This window comes from Lepidochelys kempii, chromosome 27 (genome assembly GCF_965140285.1).
Source record: "Lepidochelys kempii isolate rLepKem1 chromosome 27, rLepKem1.hap1, whole genome shotgun sequence".
In the NCBI taxonomy this organism is placed as follows: Eukaryota; Metazoa; Chordata; order Testudines; family Cheloniidae; genus Lepidochelys; species Lepidochelys kempii.
The window spans coordinates 8,886,919-8,910,630 of NC_136406.1; the positions used below are offsets into that span (position 1 = coordinate 8,886,919).

At 42.0% G+C, this 23,712-nt stretch overlaps 1 protein-coding gene across 9 annotated transcripts in view; it reads left to right on the forward strand.

Moving 5' to 3' along the window:
• Window positions 1-23,712, forward strand: part of TANC2 (tetratricopeptide repeat, ankyrin repeat and coiled-coil containing 2) — a 713,129-nt gene that overhangs the window by 77,964 nt on the left and 611,453 nt on the right. The gene's annotated exons all lie outside the window — the stretch shown is intronic.

Below are 23,712 nucleotides of genomic sequence, written 5' to 3' on the forward strand. Positions count from 1 at the left end.
GAGGAGAGGCTGAGGGACCTGGGGATGTTTAGTCTGTGGAAGAGAAGAATGAGGGGGTATTTGATAACTGCTTTCAACTACCTGAAAGGGGGTTCCAAAGATGACGGCTCTAGACTGTTCTCCGTGGTAGCTGATGACAGAACAAGGAGTAATGGTCTCAAGTTGCAGTGGGGGAGATTTACATTGGATATTAGGAAAAACTTTTTCACTAGGAGGCTGGTGAAACACTGGAATGCGTTACCTGGGGAGGTGATGGAATCTCCTTCCTTAGAAGTTTTTAAGGTCAGGCTTGACAAAGCCCTGGCTGGGATGATTTAGTTGGGGTTGGTCCTGCTTTGAGGAAGGGGTTGGACTAGATGACCTCCTGAGGTCCCTTCCAACCCTGATATTCTATGATTCTCATAATTCCTTGCCTTCCACTTAACTTTCTTCCTCACAGATCCTCCTTCCTTTATTGGGATTCCTCCCTTCTCTTCTTCCCTGTGTTCTTTCTCCCTTCCCTGTCAGTTTTTTCCCTTGGTTTGCTCTTTCTTTCCTCTTTTCTTCTGGTAACTGCCTTTTTTACATTTCCCACCCTGAATGCATGAATATTTACCAAATGTCCCATGCTGGGAGGATCCATTGGCACCTCTGTGCAGCCTTTGTGTTCCTGAGGGAGCAGAGAAGAGAGACTCCAGAAGAATAGTGAAGAAAGCATGAAAAGAAACTGGGAGCGTGGTTTAGAAGCAGTCGGTCTCTGCCCCCCAGCTCAGTACCTGGATTGGAAGCATTTCTGCACTAAGGGGTAAATGAATGTCGTCCCCCCCCCCCGTGCTCGTCTCCTTTCTCTTTTGCCAGCCTTTCATTCTGCTTTGCCCACCTTTGTCCAGATGTTCAATCTGAGACAGTTCTTTGGTTCTATTAGTTTTTTCCACCACCAGTACTTTAGAACAGGTGGTGTTGAGGCTGGTAATCTCCACTGCACCCCAAGTTGAGAATCTCAGATTTCATGGTATTTCATTTACTTATTCTGTAACATGTTTGTTGTAATCATAATAGTTTCATGACTCAGTATGTGGTCTGAGAGTTTCATATGCATTCCTGCAGAAATCCAAAATAATGTCACTTTGGTTTTCTTTCCCCCAAAGAAAATGTTCTTTCCTACATTTTAAAAAAGTAGATACAGAGGAGTGGGCATAAAATGATTGTAGAATATTATATTATATTACTGTTATGACTTTTATATAGTGCTATCCTTCTAAGCAGGCAGAGTACTTGCTTCACTCAATCGTGGAACACATACTTTCTGAGGTAGTGTCATCCATCGCCCTTATTCCTGTGGTTGTTCATCACATCCAATGAAGTGAGCTGTAGCTCACGAAAGCTTATGCTCAAATAAATTGGTTAGTCTGTAAGGTGCCACAAGTACTCCTTTTTTTTTTTAATGACCTAAAGCTTAGTTTAAGTTTTCTCTCCCTAGCTAGTCAGTTCCTAGGATTTTCTTCTAATTTCATAATGTCAACATAAAGGTTTTACAGACAAAATCGCAAAATCAAAGAAGTACAACTGCATTTACATGCCAACTGCAATTTAATCTGACTGCATTGCCCATCCTTATAATTTTAAGGTGTGTGTGTGTCTGTCTGTGTGTATCTAAAACAACAAACAATATTTCAAACTATATGGTTAGCGATAAAAGAGGAATTAGAATCATAGAATATCAGGGTTGGAAGGGACCTCAAAAGGTCATCTAGTCCAACCCCCTGCTCAAAGCAGGACCAATCCCCAATTTTTGCCCCAGATCCCTAAATGGGCCCCCTCAAGGATTGAGCTCACAACCCTGGGTTTAGCAGGCCAATGCTCAAACCACTGAGTTATCGCTCCACATGAAGTTGGATTGAAGATACTACATACATACAGTGCAGTTGAGTTAACATTTCTGTTGGAAACTTAAGTTTTTTGTATTTCCTGACGTTATTTAACTGTGTGGAACCTTAACTTTGCATTAATTTTTTTTTTTAAAGAATTGGGGTGAGTGGGTGTAAATTCTGTGTTTAGTAGTCCCAGTTAGCCCTTCAAGTTCACAGCTCATTGAGGGGAATGTGATGGGGTTGGGGTGAATTGACAACTTCGTTGCTATTGTTATAACCAGTCCTTCAGCCATTATTCAGACAAGATTCCCATTAGAATTGATGAGAGTTTTGCTAATGACTTCAGGATTTGGCCATTTGTTGACTGGAAGACTTTCTCTGCACCACTAGGTTAAGTACGTAGCAGAACAACTGCTTACGTTGTGATTTCTATATATTTACATAGGAAGAAAAAGAAGAAACTTAATTTTTAAAATGTAAAGCTTAGACTTTGTGGTATGTTGAGTTAAGCCCCAGAATCATAGAGAACACTTGAAACTATAGAATCCTAACTTTATTTTCATGATCTGATTTTCTCTTGTTTTTTATATTAGTCATATTGACAACTTAAAAATATCCAACTTCTGTCTGAATTTTATTTTTACACAAGATAGAGAAAAAAAAATTTTCTCCAATATTTTCAGTTTATTTTACAAAAAGAACAGGACCTGTGGCACCTTAGAGACTAACAAATTTATTAGAGCATAAGCTTTCGTGGGCTACAGCCCACTTCATCGTATGCATAGACTGGAACATATCGTAAGAAGGTATATATATACATACAGAGAAAGTGGAAGTTGCCATGCAAACTGTAAGAGGCTAATTAATTATGATGAGCTATTATCAGCAGGAGGAAAAAAAACTTTTGTAGTGATACTCAAGATGGCCCATTTAGACAGTTGACAAGAAAGTGTGAGGATACTTAACACGGGGAAATAGATTCAATATGTGTAATGACCCAGCCACTCCCAGTCTCTATTCAAACCCAAGTTAATGGTAGCCAGTTTGCATATTAATTCAAGCTCAGCAGTTTCTCGTTGGAATCTGTTTTTGAAGCTTTTCTGTTGCAGAATTGCCACCCTTAAGTCTTTTACTGAGTGGCCAGAGAGGTTGAAGTGTTCTCCTACCAGTTTTTGAATGTTATGATTCCTGATGTCAGATTTGTGTCCATTTATGCTTTTGCGTAGAAACTGTTTGGTATGGCTAATGTACATGGCAGAGGGACACTGCTGGCACATGATGGCATATATCACATTGGTAGATGTGCAGGTGAACAAGCCCCTGATGGCTCTGTATGTATATATATATCTTCTTACTATATGTTCCATTATATGCATCCGATGAAGTGAGCTGTAGCCCACGAAATCTTATGCTCTAATATATTTGTTAGTCTCTAAGGTGCCACAAGTACTCCTGTTCTTTTTGCGGATACAGACTAACATGGCTGCTACTCTGAAATCAGTTTATTTTATGTTTGACAGTAGTTTCTATAATCACTTTTGCTGTTTCTCCTACATAGTCAAATTCAGTGTCTGTCTTTTACATAGTAACAGGATGGGGAGGGGTACGCATAGTTGTAAAATCCTTGAGGACCGAGGGGCAGTTATAGTACCTGAAACTATTTAAAAAATGTTTAAATTAAATTTCAATTGATGTTTCATGTTTCTGAGATAGTTATAGTTTGTTTTTGCTTTGTCACAATAAACATTTACTATTGCCTACATTGTTTGATCAAAGATTAAAGAAGTTGGATCTGGTGTAGTTCAGCATGACACACCATAGACTCCAAAAGGAATTTTAATGTTTTTATCAATTATAAATTAGAAGCTCTGAGTATATCATCACTGTTTTAGACAGGTTTTTGTGTCGCTCAGCAAAATGTATCTTTGAATAGTTTTTTAAACTCTTTTTTAACTAAATTAATTGCCTTGGTAAGAAGGTTCTTTTCTTCTTTGAGTGCAGTGTATTCCTCTGTGGGTACACATGTGCTCCATGTGCCTGAGACTAGAGAATTTTTGTCTCCCTCTCTGTTGGTCTGCTTCTGTACCCCGACTCTCTTCATGCTTTGCATGGAGGGGATAAGGGGCAGGGTGGACTGACTACCTCTTCAGTTACTTCTTACCAGCACATAGCCTGAGTTGGAACCCCCAGGATCTGGAGCTTCTCCTTTCTATTTAGCTTCCTTGTCTTCAAACCTGTAAATATTTCAGAATCTGTCAGTTTTTACTCTTAGTGTAGTTAGTGTTTATACTTTTATTAGTATAGTTAGATGTTAATTAGACCAGGGAAACCCTTTTGGCTTCCAGTACAGAAATGAGATTATGCCCAGAGTACTGGGCTTTAAAAACTGCGTCTCCTGTCCCCACTCCTTCTCTGTCAGAGACAACCACCAGCACTGCCTATATTTCCTTAGGTAAGCATGTATTTCTGCCACGTGCAGTATCTATTACTCCTTCCCTAGCCAGACCTGTCAGGTGTGGGAATTTTGACTCAAAACCCACCTAATGGAAAAGGCTATGAGACTCCAGTCAAAACCAGGCTGGAGGAACTCTCTTGTACATCGGTCAGAGTTATCAAGAGTGCATCTCCTAGCATGAGGCCTTATTCAGGAGTGAGGGAGCTTATACCTATGTGTCATCGGTCAGGGTGTTGTCAGGACAGCAGGGAATGCACGAAGCACAAGAGCAGATCCCCCTCTAAATCCACTCCAAAGAGGATGGATCCTTCTCTGACTTCATCCAAGTTGGGGAAGTCTTCATGCCCAGGCCCTAAAGATTTAGGATGTCCTAAGTGCGAGTGCCATGATAGGACCAACATAGAACATAGGACCAATGCTCTAGCAGTACTGGCCTGTGCGTTGGCAACAACTCCCCCAGTGTTATTGTCCAGGTCAATAGATCAAGAACAGCCAGTATGGATGAAGAGTACCAGTCGGAATCTTCAGCCATTGGCGATGCCACCATAACCCTGTATGCAAAGTCAGAACCTTCCTACATTGTCTCTCTTGGTACAGGCAGATAGAAACCCACGGACTCCAGGCAGAGCGGAGAGATACACTGCTTCAGGGGACATTTTTGTTCTCCTGCATCCCCAGTATCCCCTGTTGTCTGGATTATCCCTCAACAGGGAGATTTTGACTCACCAAGAGAAACAGGCTGTGGGAGAAGTCTATCCTATATATTAACTGTTAATTTCCTTTGATGGAACTTATGGCATTGTCAGCTGAGCTGGATCTAACCTTCTCATCATTGAGGGAATCAGATCTACCAGAGGAACTATTATTGCTTCCTCTAAGGGAGATCATTCCAGACAGGAGATCAGGAGCTTTCTAGAACCAGGCATGCCCACGCCAAGAACTGCTGATACCCTATGCCTTGGGGATCTCTGCAATCCACCTTTCACCCTTCCTACTGGGGCCCATGGGACCCATATGCACAATGCCCATGGTCTGTGAGTGATCTAATAGGGAGTCATACCACCCTGCCCCTCCAAGAGAGCAACCAGACCTTCCTCCGTACCCTACAGAAGAGTAAGACTATGAACAGGTTACCTTTGTCAATGCCAGTAGACCTTCCTCATCTCTCAGTGAGGCGGTTGCTCCAGCTTCACCGTCCCCTCCAGATGACCACAAGCAATTCCAGGAGCTGCTACACAGGGTGGCACAGGAATTCCAAATCTCTTTAGCGGTGTTCCAGGACATGCAACTCAAACCTCATAGACAGCCTGCAACCCACCGGATCCAGCCATATAGCACTCCCAGTGAATGAAGCCATACTGGAACTGGCAGCAGCCATATGACATACAATGGCAACATGTGTCCCTACCCCAAGGGGCTGAGAAGCATTGCTTTGTCCTGGCTAAGGGAGCGGAGTTTCTATTTACCCACTCCCCACCAAACTCCTTAGTTATTCAGGCTTCCACAGAAAGGTCTAGGTAGCAACACCCAAGAGCCACCCCCTCCAATGGCCAAGTGTATGGACCAACTGGGAAGGAAGCTGTTCATATCAACTAGCCTCCTGTTTAGAATATTGAACTGTCAAGCTCTGTTGGCTAAGTGTGATTTTTCTACATTATTAAATTTCCAGTAATTCAGGGACAAATTACCTAAGCAAATCAGGGCTCAATTTCATGGCCTTATTGGTGAAGGCAAGCTGGTGGCCAGAACTTCACTGCAATCTGCAGTTGATGCAGCTACCTCTACGCTGAGATCAATGGCAACTGCCATTTTAATGCACCGGGAATCATGGCTACACTGTTTGGGGTTTCTCATGGAGGTCCAGAACACTGTGGAGGACTTGTCCTTTGACAAGACCAACCTTTTTAATGAAAAGACAGATGAGTGTCTGCGCTCTGAGGAAACCTTCTGCACCCTGGATCTATCTACACCTGGCTCGAAGAGGAAATCCCATAAGTATCCCTGCTGACTACTCAGCAGGTATTCAGTATTGATCACAAGTGGGAGTTGCATGATTCGGTGGTGAACAGCATTTTCACTGAGTGGGGAACCCCCACTTGGGAAGCAGACAGGAATTACAGTATGCACTACTCCAGGGGAGCTCAAAGGAAGCACTCCAGAGGTGATGCTCTTCCACTGTCTTGGACAGATAATTTCAGCTATTCCCTCCCTGTCACCCCACTACTACCTCAGGTTCTATGGAAGATTCAACATTGCCCCCAATGGTCCAGACAGTTCTGGTATCTGTATCTCCTACATATATCACCCTGTACACCTATCAGCATTCAGTCCCAGGTCTCTTGACCCAGGAGAATGGTAGAGTCAGACATCCCAGCATGAATGCGCTTTATCTTACAGATTGTTTTTTGAATAGGCACCAAGCCTAGACTGTTTCTGCTCTGAAGTCACACAAATCACTCTTGCTAATAGCAGAAAGGACTCTACCAGAAAATGTTACCTAGCCAAATGGAAATATTTTTTGTTGAAATGTATATGTGAATTCCTGAACTCTTCTGCTTATTAAAGATCTTGTGACACTTTGTGCAGAAGATGGGAGTGTTAACTCAGTGTCCTGACTAGATTCCAAGATGGGCAATTATATTCATTTACTTAAATTCCAACTGTAGTTTCATTTGAATACAGTTACAAGATTGATCATTTCCTGTGTTAAATGTATAGTTACTGCGCACTACATGTCTGCTAGATTCCTCCAAAAATATTCTCTCTCAGGATTCTTAGCAGTCTGTGAAGTGATTCATATACTTGTATTTTCTAAAGTATTTTGGGAACTTTTGAGATGGAAGATACCATATAAATTTTTTATATTATTTTGGACTAAGACCTCCGCCATAGAAATGTATAGACCTTCCACTTTACTTGTGGGTTAGCTACCAACAAAGCACCATTCCTGTTTTCTCCTGGACTTTTGGATCTACAGATGGGGAGTCCCCATTGGTTATGTGCAGAAAAGTTAATACATCCAGCAAGTTTCTCAAAGGGAGTAAAGAATAGGGAGGTGATTTGACCCTAAATTAAAAAAAAAAAAAAGTTGCACATGATGGTGGTGGTTCTCATTTATTATCTCTAATTTAGGGCTGTCAAGCGATTAAAAAAATTAATCTCGATTAATTGCACTGTTAAACAATAATAGAATACCATTTATTTAAATATTTTTGGATGTTTTCTATATTTTCAAATATATTGATTTCAATTACAACACAGAATACAAAGTGTACAGTGCTGGTGCAGGTGGCTCAGTGGGGGATCCTGGTGCGGGGGGAGGGTCTGGTTGCAAAGGGGCTTGTTGGGGGGTTCTGGGTGCAGTGGTAATGAGACTCTGCAGGGGATCCAGGTGAAGGTGGTTGGGGTTCAGCAGGTGGGGTCTGGGTTTGGGGGGTATAAAGTTCAGCGGGGGGGGGGCTTTGTATGGGGAGCTCAGTGGGGGTCCAGATGCTGGGGGAGTGGGGCTTAGTTGGGTGGGAATCCAAATGCGGGTTTCTCATCAGGGTGGTCCAGGTGCAGGGGGAGTGGAGCTCATCAGTGGGGGGTTCTGAGTCGGGGGGTGAGGTTCAGTGTTGCGGTCTGGATATGAGAGGGTCTGGATGCATGGGGGTTGGGTGGATAGGAGAGCAGCTCCCTGTATAGGGATCCCTACCCCTGCAGCTGAGGAATGACGGGTTCAGGAAGTGGGGGCAGGGGGAGTTTGCAGAGCTTCCTGAGGCCGGGGAGAAATCTGGGGGTGGGTCTGACCCAGGCCCGGGTGCAATGCAAGGGAAGAGGAAGTCCTGTCCTCCCCAGCCCAGCTGTGACTAGCGGCTGAGCCTGGCGCAGGGTAGGAGCCACCAGCTCTGATATATACTTTGATTTCAGTTACAACACAGAATACAATATATATGAAAATGTAGAAAAACATCCAAATATTTAATAAATTTTAGTTGGTATTCTATTTAACAGTGTGATTAAAACCGTGATTAATCGCGATTAATATTTTTGAGTTAATCACGTGAGTTAACTGAAATTAATCGACAGCCCTACTTTAATCTATTCTCTGCTATCTTCTTATGAAGTAATAAACTGCAAAGATTATTTTATTTAGCTGTTTATGGATATTTTTGAATAATAAGCTTTGGAGTAGTATGTCTGCAAATTTTAATGGGCTGTAATGAGCCAATTCTTACTGCTGTAGTTAGTAGAGATGAGAAGCTTAACAGATGGGTTAAGTGCTGGAATTGCCCTAAAACAATAATTAAGTTGTTTTTTCTGAGAACACCCAAATGCATAACATTGCCAAAAGCATGCGTGTGTGTGTATGTGTGGTTAGTTTATTCTCCACAGGTGGTCGTAACATGTTAAGGGTAAAGACAGACAAAGCAAGAAGTTATTGAACACCTGTTTGTAAACAGAAATTAAAACCTACAAGTGCCTGCAGGGTTTTTAGGTAAAGATATTATTATGCAATATTTATGTGAAAATAAAAAAATAGCCAGGCAGACACAATGAATTCCCTTTTCCAAGGGAAGACTGTCATAAGAACAGCCATATTGGGTCAGACCAAAAGTCCATATTAGGCTTTAAACTAGGTTCACCGGGGGAAGAAGACCAAAGCCCTGAAGTAAGTGGGGACGTGGGATACTGGGAGGAAGCACGAGCAGGAGAGTGCGAGCGGGGAGGGCTCCTGCCTCATACTGAGAAAGAGGGACGATCAGCAAGTTATCTCAAGTGCCTATAAACAAATGCAAGAAGCCTGGAAAACAAGCAGGGAGAACTGGAAGTCCTGGCACAGTCAAGGAATTATGATGTGATTGGAATAACAGAGCAGCAGAATACGGACCCTGGACTTCAGAAAAGCAGATGTTGACTCCCTCAGGGAAGTGATGGGCAGGATCCCCTGGGAGAATAACGTGAGGGGGAAAGGAGTCCAGGAGAGCTGGCTGTATTTTAAAGAACCTTATTGAGGTTACAGGGACAAACCATCCCGATGTGTAGAAAGAATAGTAAATATGGCAGGCAACCAGGTTGGCTTCACAGTGAAATCCTTGCTGATCTTAAACACACAAAAAAGAAGCTTATAAGAAGTGGAAGATTGGACAAATGACCAGGGATGAGTATAAAAATATTGCTCGGGCATGCAGGAGTGAAATCAGAAAAGCCAAATCACACCTGGAGTTGCAGCTAGCAAGAGATGTTAAGAGTAACAAGAAGGGTTTCTTCATAGAATCATAGAATATCAGGGTTGGAAGGGACCTCAGGAGGTCATCTAGTCCAACCCCCTGCTCAAAGCAGGACCAACCCCCAATTAAATAATCCCAGCCAGGGCTTTGTCAAGCCTGACTTTAAAAACTTCTAAGGAAGGAGATTCTACCACCTCCCTAGGTAACGCATTCCAGTGTTGACTTTCTTCTTGTTGCTAACATACCTGAAACACTGGAGTGTTTCAGGTATGTTAGCAACAAGAAGAAAGTCAAGGAAAGCTTGGACCCCTTCCTGAATGAGGGAGGCAACCTAGTGACAGACGATGTGGAAAAAGCTAATGTACTCAATGCTTTTTTTGCCTCTTCCTTCACGAACAAGACTTCTGCACTGGGCAGCACAGCATGGGGAGGAGGTGACCAGCCCTCTGTGGAGAAAGAAGTGGTTTAGGACTATTTAGAAAAGCTGAATAAGCACAAGTCCATGGGGCCGGATGCGCTGCATCTTAGAGTGCTAAAGGCATTGGCGGATGTGATTGCAGAGCCATTGGCCATTATCTTTGAAAACTCATGGCGATTGGGGGAGGTCCCGGATGACTGGTAAAAGGCTAATGTAGTGCCCATCTTTAAAAAAGAGAAGGAGGAAGGATCCTGGGAACTACAGGCCAGTCAGCCTCACCTCAGTTCCTGGAAAAATCATGGAGCAGGTCCTGAAGGAATCAATTCTGAAGCACTTAGAGGAGAGGAAAGTGATCAGAAACAGTCAGCATGGATTCACCAAAGACTAGTCATGTCTGACTAATCTAATTGCTTTCTATGATGAGATAACTGGCTCTGTGGATGAAGGGAAAGCAGTGGATGTGTTATTCCTTGACTTTAGCAAAGCTTTTGACACTGTCTCCCACAGTATTTTTGCCAGCAAGTTAAAGAAGTATGGGCTGGATGAATGGACTATAAGGTGGATAGAAGGCTGGCTAGATTGTTGGGCTCAACAGGTAGTGATCAATGGCTCCTTGTCTAGTTGGCGGCCAGTATCAAGTGGAGTGCCCCAAGAGTCGGTTCTCAGGCTGTTTTTTTTCAATATCTTCCTTAATGAACTGGAGGATGGTGTGGATTGCACCCTCAGCAAGTTTGCAGATGACACTAAACTGGGAGGAGAGGTAGATACGCTGGAGGGTAGGGATTGGATACTGAGTGTTCTCGACATATTAGAGGATTGGGCCAAAAGAAATCTGATGAGGTTCAACAAGGACAAGTGCAGAGTCCTGCACTTAGGACGGAAGAATCCCATGCACCACGAGGGACCGAATGGCTAGGCAGCAGTTCTGCAGAAAAGGACCTTGAGGTTACAGTGGACGAGAAGCTGGATATGAGTCAACAGTGTGCCCTTGTTGCCAAGAAGGCCAATGGCATTTTGGGATGTATAAGTAGGGGTGTTGCCAGCAGATTGAGGGACGTGATCGTTCCCCTCTAAACGACATTGGTGAGGCCTCATCTGGAGTATTGTGTCCAGTTTTGGGCCCCACACTACAAGAAGGATGTGGAAAAATTGGAAAACGTCCAGCGGAGGGCAACAAAAATGATTAGGGGGCTGGAACACATGAGTTATGAGGAGAGGCTGAGGGAGCTGGGATTGTTTAGTCTGCAGAAGAGAAGAATGAGGGGGGATTTGATAGCTGCTTTCAGCTACCTGAAAGGGGGTTCCAAAGAGGATGGATCGAGACTGTTCTCAGTGGTAGCAGATGACAGAATGAGGAGTAATGGTCTCAAGTTGCAGCGGGGGAGGTTTAGGTTGGATATTAGGAAAATCTTTTTCACTAGAAGGGTGGTGAAACACTGGAATGCGTTACCTGGGGAGGTGATGGAATCTCCTTCCTTAGAAGTTTTTAAGGTCAGGCTTGAGAAAGCCGTGGCTGGGATGATTTAGTTGGGGATTGGTCCTGCTTTGAGCAGGGGGTTGGACTAGATGACCTCCTGAGGTCCCTTCCAACCCTGATATTCTATGATTCTATGATCCATCTAGCCCTGAATTCTGTCTCTGACAGTGGCCAATGCCAGGTACCCTAGAGGGAATGAATAGAACAGGTAATCATCAAGTGATCCATCCTGTTGCCCATACCCAGCTTTAGGCAAACAGAGGCTAGGGACACCATCCCTGTCCATCCTTGCTAATAGCCATTGATGGACCTATCCTCCATGAACTTATCTAGTTCTTTTTTGAACTCTGTTATAGTCTTGGCCTTCACAGCATTCTCTGGCAATGTTCCACAGATTGTGCGTTGTGTGAAAAAATACTTCCTTTTGTTTGTTTTAAATTTGTTGCCTATTAATTTCATTTGGTGACCCCTAGTTTGTGTGTTATGAGGAGGAGTAAATAACGTGTCCTTATTTACTTTCTCCACACCAGTCATGATTTTATAGACCTCTATCCTATCTCCCCTTAGTCATCTCTTATCCAAGCTGAAAAGTCCCAATCTTATTAATTTCTCATTGTACGGAAGCTGTTCCATAGCCCTAATAATTTTTGTTGCCCTTTTCTGAACCTTTTCCAATCTAATATCTTTTCTGAGATGGGGCAAGCACATCTGCATGCAGTATTCAAGATGTGGGCGTACCATGGATTTATATAGAGGCAATATGATATTTTCTGTTTTATTATCTATCCCTTTCTTATTGATTCCCAATATTCTGTTCACTTTTTTGACCGCAGCTGCCCATTGAGTGGATGTTTTCAGAGAACTATCCACAATGACTCCAAGATCTCTTTCTTGAGTGGTAACAGGTAATTTAGACCCCATCATTTTATATGGATAGTTGGGATTATATTTTCGAATGTGCATGACTTTGCATTCATCAACATTGAATTTCATCTGCCATTTTGTTGCCCAGTCACCCAGTTTTGAGAGATCCTTTTGTGGTTCTTCGCAGTCTGCATGGGAATTAACTATCTTGAGTAGTTTTGTATCATCTGCAAATTTTGCCACCTCACTGTTTACCCCTTTTCCAGGCCATTTATGAATATGTTGAATGGGACTGGGCTCAGTACAGACTCCTGGGGGACACCACTATTTACCTCTCTCCATTCTGAAAACTGACCATTTATACCTACCCTTTGTTTTCTATCTTTTAAGCAGTTACTAGTCCATAAGAGTACCTTCCATGTTATACCATGACAGCTTACTTTGCTTTGTAGCCTTTGGTGAGGAACCTTGTTAAAGGCTTTCTGAAAAACTAAGTACACTATATCAACTGGATCCCCCTTGTCCGCATGCTTGTTGACACCCTCAAAGAATTCTAGTAGGTTGGTGAGGAATGATTGTCCTTTACAAAAACCATGTTGACTATTCTCCAACAAATCTATGTGTCTCACAATTTTGTTCATTACTATAATTTCAACCAGTTTGCCTGGTACTGAAGTCAGGCTCACCGGCCTTTAATTGCCGGGATCATCTCTGGAACCTTTTAAAAAATTGGCGTCACATTAGCTATCCTCCAGTCATTTGGTACAGAAGCTGATTTAAATGATCTTTGAATATGCCGTTTTTTTGCAGACAAATGTAATTATTGAAGGATGGTTAGATTTGTAAAATTCTTAGTGCTAGACTTGGTCACATTGAGATTCCTCCTACTGACTGAATTTAAATGAAAATGCCACCTCAAAGGTATTTAGGTCTATTTTAAAAACTGCTGACTGTCTGTAATCCCAACAGAGATGTGATAATACTGAATTCTGTAGTATCCAGAAGTCCACTTGATTGCAGTATTATACAGTTCTTTCCTTTATTTCACTAGAATAATAAATCTTCAAGTTATCCTCAGGTAAAAACAAGTGATTCTATTTCACCATACTGTTATGCTAAGTAATTTAAAACAAACCATTTAAAAATAATATATTTAGCAGTACAGGCTTAGGTTTAATTCTTTTTTCTTGAAAGTTACACTATTTTGTGTGAATCTGTTAACTTTAAACTTATGCATTGAATGGAGTTTTTCATTTGTTCTTTAAACTGTGATTTTCCATTGTTTAAATAGAACTTTTATGAACTTTTTGAAGTTGAATTTTTTAAGGGGCAGTGAAATTGTAGTAATATAGTTTGTTTATATATATAGAAGGTTTTGTTATTAATTGAACTTTATTTGAAAACTTATATAAATATGTGTGTATATATATTATTTATTTATATATAAATATAAACTTATATAAATATATCATCTGCCAGGATTCTCACTCCTAGGTGTTAGCTCTTTAGAACAAGACTGGTTGACATCCCTCAGCTCTTAAAGAAATTTGAATCTTGAGGGTAGCTGTATTGAGTGAGGCTCCCTACAGGTATTTTAACTCTGTCTCCTTGAAGGTATAAATAGTTCCTTCTGCACACTTCAATCAATTCCTTCTTTACTGTGTTTGCCAAAGGAACTTTCTCTTTGTTGTGTTTCTGCCTAAACTCCTGCTCTTCCATGAACTGGCTTATGAGTTAAAAGAGCTCTAGCGCCTATGGTTATCAGCCTTCCTGGTAGATTGTATATTGGCACCTGCTCTATATTATCTGTACTGGAAGGTGGTTTTTTTTAAAAAAAAATATTTATTTATTATATATAAAAGCCCCAGACCTTCTCCATGAGAGGCAGTGTCTTTGTCCACCATAACAGGCATGGTATTTGGCATCAGACGAGGTCACAGTAGTGAGATATGTATCTCAGATTTCTCAGATTTCTCAGCCGAAAAGAATGAATCCAATAGCAGTTGATGCCCTGTCCTAACTAATTGGCCTCATCCCTTCTCTTTGTCTTTCACCTGATTCCTTGATGACAAGGATAGTCCAACATATCAGAGAGTAAAAGGCATTAGTGATTGTATGAGCAGCTTAACCAATGAAGACCATGGTTTTCAGAACTAATATATTTGTCCACCATAGGTTTCCTATTGTTGCCACAAAATCATGATCTTCTGACCCAGGGAGCAATCTGTCACCAAGATCCAACAAATCTAAATTTGGCTGCCTAGATTTTGAAAGGAGACTTTTTTTAGAAATGGGTTGTTTGTAGGACTTAACACTTTATTATAAAGAGGAAAGTCTCTAGGCTCTGCCTACTCCAGAATACGGACCAGTTTTCCTCATTGTTGTAGGGAAAAGGACTCCTCACTGGCTTATATAAAAGGACAACCGGGGAATTACAGACCAGTCAGCTTTAATTTCAGTACCTGGAAAGATAATGGAGTAAATAATTCAGCAATCAGTTTGCAGACACCTAGATGATGATAAGCTGATGAATAACAGCATGGATTTGTCAAGAACATATCCTGTCAAACCAACCTAATAACCAACTGTATGACAGAGTACAAGCCTTGTAGATAAGGGGAAAGCAGTAGATGTGGTATATCTTGACTTTAATAAGGCGTTTGATACTGTTTCACATGAACCTCTCATAAACAAACTAGGGAAATACAACCTACATGGAGCTACTATAAGGTGAGTGAATATTTGGTTGGAAAACTGTTCCAAGAGAGTTATCAGTGGTTCAGTGAAGCTGGAAGGGTATATTGAGTGGCGTCCTGCAGGGATCAGTTCTTGGTCTGGTTCTGCTCAGTATCTTCATCAATGATTTAGGTCAGTGGCTCTCAACCTTTTCAGACTACTTACCCTTTCAAGCGTCTGATTTGTCTTGTGTTTCACATCACTTAGAATCATAGAATCATAGAATATCAGGGTTGGAAGGGACCTCAGGAGGTCATCTAGTCCAACCCCTTGCTCAAAGCAGGACCGATCCCCAACTAAATCATCCCAGCCACGGCTTTGTCAAGCCTGACCTTAAAAACTTCTAAGGAAGGAGATTCCACCACCTCCCTAGGAAATGCATTCCAGTGTTTCATCCCCCTCCTAGTGAAAAAGTTTTTCCTAATATCCAACCTAAAGCTCCCCCACTGCAAGTAGAGACCATTACTCCTTGTTCTGTCATGTGCTACCACTGAGAACAGTCTCGATCCATCCTCTTTGGAACCCCCTTTCAGGTAGTTGAAAGCAGCTATCAAATCCCCCCTCATTCTTCTCTTCTGCAGACTAAACAATCCCAGCTCCCTCAGCCTCTCCTCATAAGTCATGTGTTCCAGTCCCCTAATCATTTTTGTTGCCCTCCGCTGGATGTTTTCCAATTTTTCCTCATCCTTCTTGTAGCGTGGGGCCCAAAACTGGACACAATACTCCAGATGAGGCCTCACCAATGTCGAATAGAGGGGAACGATCATGTCCCTCGATCTGCTGGCAATGCCTGTACTTATACATCCCAAAATGCCATTGGCCTTCTTGGCAACAATGGCACACTTAAAAATATAAAAAATGAGACATAAAAATACAAGAGTTTCACAGCCCACTATTACTGAAAAATTGCTTACACTCTAATTTTTACCATATAATTATAAAATAATTCAGTTGGAATATAAACATTGCACTTACATTTCAGTATATAGTATACAGAGCAGCATAAACAAATCATTGTCTATGAAATTTTAGTTTGCACTGACTTTGCTAGTGCTTTTTATTTAGCCTGTTGTAAAAGTAGGGAAATATCTAGATGAGCGGACGTACCCCTTGGAAGACCTCTGAGTACTCCCAGGGGTACACGAGCCCCTGGTTGGGAACCACGAATTTAGATAATGGCATAGAGAGTACATTTACAAAATTTGCAGATGATACCAAAGTGAGAGGGGTTACAAGTGCGCTGGAGGATAGGATTAAAATTCAAAATGACCTGGACAAACTGGAGAAATGGTCTGAAGTAAACAGGATGAAATTCAATAAGGACAAATGCAAAGTACTCCACTTTGGAAGGAACAATTAGTTGCACACATACAAAATGGGAAATAACTGCCAAGAAAGGAGTACTGTGGAAAGGAATCTGGGGGTCATAGTGGATCACAAGCTAAATATGAGTCAACAGTCTAACACTGTTTCAAAAAAAAGCAAACATTATTCAGGCATGTATTAGCAGGGGTGTTGTAAGCAAAGTAATTCTTCCCATCTGCTCTGCACTGAGTAGACATCAACGGGAGTATTGTGTCCAGTTCTGGCTGTCACATTTCAGGTAAGATGTGGAGAAAGTCCAGAAAAGATCAAACGGTAAAGTTTCTGAAATTCTCCGTATTTAATTAATTTGGAACATGGAAACTATGCAATACTTGTTTATAATGATCATCCTTTAAAAAGTGAATGTTTAAACTCAAAATACAGTGGAGCTGCTAGGTGCTTAGTACTTTTGAAAATTGGCTTGTTTAAGTGCCTAAATATGAACTTAAGTGCCTCATGTTAGGCCTCTACTTTTGAAAACTCTTGATTTACAAATGTTATCATTGGAAGCTTTATATATTGGGGGGATAACGTTTTTAGAATGCTATTGTTAAGCATTATATGTATAGTTCTAAAGCCTTCTTAGTCAAAATGTAGGGAACTTAGCAAGTTCTCCTATACTGTATCCAGTGGACAAAATAATATTTGTTCCCAGGAAGCATTCTACTTTTTTTCTGACTTATTCCTTTTATATGAGAGTTCTTACTCCCCTGGTAGACCTGTCTGTGACCAAACCAAACAGGAAGTGCCACCAGGTTTGCTTGTTGTGCGGGCACAGCCTGGGCTCCCTCTCCCTCTCCCTCTCTGATGAGGTTCACTAAGGATAAGTGCAGGGTCCTGCACTTAGGATGGAAGAATCCAATGCACCGCTACAGACTAGGGACCGAATGGCTAGTCAGCAGTTCTGCGGAAAAGGACCTAGGGGTGACAGCGGACGAGAAGCTGGATATGAGTCAACAGTGTGCCCTTGTTGCCAAGAAGGCCAATGGCATTTTGGGATGTATAAGTAGGGGCATAGCGAGCAGATCGAGGGACGTGATCGTCCCCCTCTATTCGACATTGGTGAGGCCTCATCTGGAGTACTGTGTCCAGTTTTGGGCCCCACACTACAAGAAGGATGTGGATAAATTGGAGAGAGTCCAGCGAAGGGCAACAAAAATGATTAGGGGTCTAGAACACATGACTTATGAGGAGAGGCTGAGGGAGCTGGGATTGTTTAGCCTGCAGAAGAGAAGAATGAGGGGGGATTTGATAGCTGCTTTCAACTACCTGAAAGGGGGTTCCAAAGAGGATGGCTCTAGACTGTTCTCAATGGTAGCAGATGACAGAACGAGGAGTAATGGTCTCAAGTTGCAGTGGGGGAGGTTTAGATTGGATATTAGGAAAAACTTTTTCACTAAGAGGGTGATGAAACACTGGAATGTGTTACCTAGGGAGGTGGTAGAATCTCCTTCCTTAGAGGTTTTTAAGGTCAGGCTTGACAAAGCCCTGGCTGGGATGATTTAACTGGGAATTGGTCCTGCTTCGAGCAGGGGGTTGGACTAGATGACCTTCAGGGGTCCCTTCCAACCCTGATATTCTATGATTCTATGATTCCAGTGCTTTCCTGCTCCCATGGACAGGATTCCTGCTCTACGCTTTCTCCGTCATCCCTCCGGTTCACAAGATCCTCCTGAAAATCATGTGGGACAAGAATCATAGAATATCAGGGTTGGAAGGGGCCTCAGGAGGTCATCTAGTCCAACCCCCTGCTCAAAGCAGGACCAATCCCCAACTAAATCATCTCAGCCAGGGCTTTGTCAAGCCTGACCTTAAAAACCTCTAAGGAAGGAGATTAGGAAGGAGATTTCATCACCTCCCTAGATAACCCATTCCAGTGTTTCACTACCCTCCTAGTGACAATTTTCCCCCTAATATTCAACCTAAATCTTCCCCACTGGAACTTGAGACCGTTACTCCTTGTTCTGGAGAGAGTTATTCTTATAGCCCCGGCATGGCCTCGTTGAGACTGGTTTGGCATGCTGCTGGATCTTTCAGTAGCAATCCCATTCCCGCTTCCACTCTATCTGGGCCTGATCTCACAAAACCAATGCTGGTTGCTATACCCGAACCTTGCCTCCCTTCACTTTACTGCAAGGAAATTACATGGCTGAACCCAGAGGAACAGGCCTGTTGGGAGCAAGTTCAACAGGTCTTGCTAGGTAGTAGGAAGCTGTCCACTAGGGCTATGTACCTGGCCAAATGGAAGCGCTTCTCAATATTGATGTCATACTGAGGTCTGTCTTCAGCCCAGTCTTCTCTTCACACTACTTTGGACTACTTGCTCCATCTGAAGCATCAAGGTCTGGCCCTTGTGTCTATCAAGGTGCATTTGGCAGCAGTCTTGCCCTTCCACCTGCCAGTGAAAGGCAGGTCTGTGTTCTCTCACAAGATGATGGTCTGGTTCCTCAAAGGACAGAGGAGAGACCTATCTTCAGGCCCGTGAGCCGATCCCTCTAGGGTCTTAAACCTGGTTCTGCCAAGGCTCACGGGCCCTCCCTTCAGACTGCTAACATCATGCCCCCTATTTCTCCTCTCTTGGAAAGTCCCCTTCCTGGTGGAGATCACCTCAGTCAGAAAGGTTTCTGAAATCAGGGCCCTTACCTCAGAACCACCATACATAGTGTTCTTCAAGGAGAAGGTCCAACTGCACTCTCATCCAGCTTTCCTGCCAAAGGTGGTTTCACAATTCCATAGCAGCCATGCTGTTTTCCTGCCAGTCTTCTTCCTGAAGGCTTACTAGAACTCTGAGGAGCAGTGAATGCACTCACTGGATGTTAGGCGTGCCCTTGCTTTCTTTATAGAGAGGACTAAACACTTCCGCAAATCAACACAGCTCTTTGTAGCAGTAGTGGAAAAGATGAAAGGGCTTCTGGTATCAACCCTTTGGATCTCGTCCTGGATAACGGCTTGTATTCAGGCTTGTTGTGGGCAGGCGAATGTCACACCTCTGGCCATTCTAACCTACACTCTGCAAGAGCCCAAGCCTCTTCAGTGGCACTGCTTGCAGAAGTCCCGATCCAAAACATCTTCCAGGCAACAACCTTGTCTTCGGTGCATATCTTTGCATCCCACTGTGACATCACCCAACAGGCTCGATATGATGGCGGGTTCGGAAGAGCAGTATATCCATGAACTCTGAGCTCACCTCCTGAGGTAGCACTCGAAGATAAAATGGTTACTGACCTTCCGTTACTGTTGTTTGAGATGTGTTGCTCCTGCCAATTCCATGACCCACTCTCCTACCTTTCTGTCGAACTTGATCGGCAAGAAGGAACTGAGGGGTTATGTGGCCAGCGGCACCCTTTATACGATGCATAAGTGCATGGCACTAGAGAAGGGTGCTAGAGCTGTCCCAACAGATACCACTGAGGGAAAAATCTCCGGCAACAGGCCATGCAGCATGCACACACCTAATGGGGAATAGACATGAGCAACACATCTCGAAGAACAAGAGTTACGGAAGGTCAGTAACCAGTTTTTTATACAACAATCACTAAATAGTACATCCTATTTAAAAGGGAACTCATGAAATTTAGAGTTGGAATTAGGTCTTTAATACTGGCTTGTTTCTTACATAGATTTGCACAGAAGTTATAGCTGTGATTTTAATCTGATTTCAGAATGCCATCCAAACTTAAGCAGTTTGTCAGATGAATACCAGCTGCTGCAAGTGACAGACAAAATTAGAAGAAGAATCTCATTGTACAATGAAATTCCCTATACATGAAGCCAGGTCAGACATTTCTCACCAGGGCAACTGGCTGAGCAGCCTGTTTAGTTCAGTGATGAAGTGGCATGGCTTTCAGAGATAGATGGTCATCATAATTAATGCCTTTGTACTTTATTCTCTTGATAGAAGAATGAATAAGTTGTTGATCCCTCTGAGGAAATGTGGTCAGACTGTTAAGATCATTGTACCATATACAATCTATACTAAATTTGTGTTGGAGATTTCAAACTAAGCAAATTAAATTAGTCTTGCAATAGTGCTGTGAAATTTCTACTTAAATACAAAATCTATTTGGTTAGCTTTACCATCATAAGACATCACCTCAAGGGGAGTAGGATTATGGCGTTCTTATTAATTTAACCTTATCTGGCATCCTGTTGACTTTAAATCCTGCACAGTATTGATGTCTGCTATGTTGTTGTAGTCTTGTTGGTCCCAGGATATGACAGAGACAAGGTGGGTTAGGTAATATCTTTTACTGGACCAACATCTGTAGGTGAAAGAGACAAGCTTTTGAGCTTACAGGGAGTTCTTCTTCAAAAACTTGTCTCTAAGCTCAAAAGCTTGTCTCTTTCACCTACAGAAGTTGGTCTAATAAAAGATATTTCCTCATCCACCTTGTGTCTTGCACTATATTGCTGAGCATATACCTAGAAAAATAGCATAGATGGAACTTTATGAATCAGCAGCTTGATTTTTCAGCTGTGGTGAATCCAAAAGCCACTGGGTTCCGCAAGTGTTTTCAGCACCTCTGAAAATCTGGTTTATGTTGTTTCTCCTCAGTCAATGTAGTAACTCAACAAAATGGTTCATCTGATGATGGTCAAGGAGTAAGCAACTTATAATATTCGCTGTGGAGCAACTTAGCACAAGCCTCTGCCATCATGTTACATGAATTTAAGAAAATTCCAAAGGCAACATTAGAGCTTGTTCTTAGCCCAGGAAGCTAAAATAATTAAAAAAACATAATAAAAAATGAAGTAAATAGCCAAAAATCTGAAGTTAATCTGAGAGAGAGAAAGATTGGGCAGCCAACTCATAAGCAACGAAGACCCCTAAAATCTGACATTTAGTAAGATGAAATATGTACTTATTTATCTTAATTTAATGAAATGGTTAGTGATCTGGGTTCCTATTGTATAAATTAACATAGAGTATTAAAAAGAGGTCAGTGATCAGTTGTTCTCCATGACCACTGAAGATAGGACAAGAAGTAATAGGCTAAATCTGCAACAAGGGAGATTTAGGTTAGATAGCAGGGAAAACTTTCTAATGGCAAGGACTGTTAATCATTACAATAGGTATCTAGGGAAGGTTGTGAAATCCCCATCATTGGAGGCTTTTAAAAACAGGCTAGACAGCCTTAGTGCCCGGGGGGTGGGGTGGGGGGTGGGGAGAGGGAGGAGGAGGCGCGGCTTCACTAGATGACTAGAGTTCCCTTCCAGACCTACGTTTTTATGATTTTATATAGAATAAAATAATCATACAGTACAATATAATATTAAGGCCTGGTCATCCAACCTTAAAACATAAATAAAATAGCTCTTAGCAAATACAATAAGAAGTCAATAACACACACAATAAATCTCTCCAACCCTGAATCCAGTTTATCTCTAAAAGCCTGGGATTAAAAAAAAAAAAAGGGATTTGCAATGGTCTGAGACGTTAAATATATTTAAACTCTGGTGGCCTGGAATGTCAGAAAAGTGATAGATGGGGAATGAGTTCCAAAGTCAAAGACCAATCCCAGAGAATACACATAGCTTCCTGTCTTTTACATCAAGGGAGCTCCAGTTCAAGGGCCTCTGCTCATCTGAACTATGGCACAATGGTTTATGGAGGAAGGTGATATCTCTAGTAACTGGGACCTAATCGTTAATGGTTTTTATAGGGTTAAAAACACCTAGAGTTCTATCTAGAAACCTGCTGGCTGCCAGTATAGGTCATAGAGCAATGTTTTATAATTTCAAAGTTTGATACCATACACTGTTCCCCTTGTTAAAATAATGAAACAAGTGTGTGTTCCCATTAGTTCGTTTGACAGACCATGCTGCTCTGTGATGTGAGTACTCACTGAAATTTTATCTCTGAAATAAAAGGATTTGTTTTCTGGATATTGTTCTGTCCAAAAGGTCTCACATACAGTAAAAATCTTACAAATCATCAAAATATATACATAGAACAAAGGAACTGACATATTGGATCTGACTTTGTGGTCCCTTTAGGTCTGTATCTTACTCCAAAAGTGGCCAGCATGAGATGCTTCAGAGGAATGTTCAGCAAAACATGCAGTAGGAGATTTAGGGATAATTTGCTCCCCGTAAAATCTCATTGTAATCCATAACAAGTAGAGATTGGTTTAAACCCTAAAGCATGGAGGTTTTAGATCCCTTTCAAAATGCTTTTGTTAGCATTTGTTAGCATTAGCGGTTATAACTCTGGATAGTCTTGTTATCCATATAAATATCCAATCCTTCTTTGAACCTGTTAAATTCTTGCCCTGCAAAATATTCTGTAGCAATGAGTTCTATCTCTAACCCTGGGAAAGTGGTCCTTTCAATTAATGAGGCCTTTTTGGAACTAGTGAAGGCCCTGTAGAATACTCCAACTTTGTTGGCTCCCACAGCTGTGTGTGCACAGACAAGCACTACTGTGTTTCTGACCAGGGATTTGAGTGTTCTCATTCTTATGCAACCATGAATTCTCTGGTAGTTACGACTGCGAATGAGAGAGCGAGGCAGGGGATATTCAACTCAGCCACCTGATAAAGAGGGACCAAGACAGGACATGTTGGATAGAATGATTTATTCCACTTCATCTGTTCAAATGTGTATAGCTAATCAGCAAGTGCTATTTGCTAAATATAATTTTTTTAATTGGGAGTATTTGTCAAAATTTACAGATATGCTTCTTTGAGACGCAAGGTAATAGTTCAAGGCTTTTTTGGCAGAGGGCTGTCTGGTAGCAAAAACATCTCATCGGTTGGTGTTGGATGTTGTAGAAGTTTCCTCTAGAATTATTGACTCTGTAATAATCATGAGAATAGTCCTGTGGCTGCATAATTCTGGTATCGTGCCCAATATACAACAGGCTATAGAGGACCTTCCCTTTGATGGTTCTTTTCTATTATCAGATAAAACTGATGAGACATTACATTTCTTCAGAGAACCTGGGTGGCTGTTCCTTAGCGGTCTCTGTATCCTAAGAGATGACAGCATAGACCTCCAAATCCTCAGTACTCCCGACAGTGCTGTAGAAAGCCTGTCTATCCACCCAGGCAATTTGATTTTTGGAAAAAGAAGCATAGACCTCAGAGAAGGAGGTCCTCTAGCTCTGGCTCCAATCAGCAGGCTCGTACCCAGCTATCTGTGGGGATACCTCCCTTTTGGCTGTTCCCATGAGGATAACAGTTCAGTCACTTGCAATTTGGTGGATATTTCCCCCGTTTGGAAACAGACTATCCCACTCTTTAGGTGCTTGGGAGGCCATAAATGAAAGGCAAGTCCTATGTACCGTGAGATGGAAATATTCAATTCTTCTCCACTCCCCATTTTCCCACTTTCCT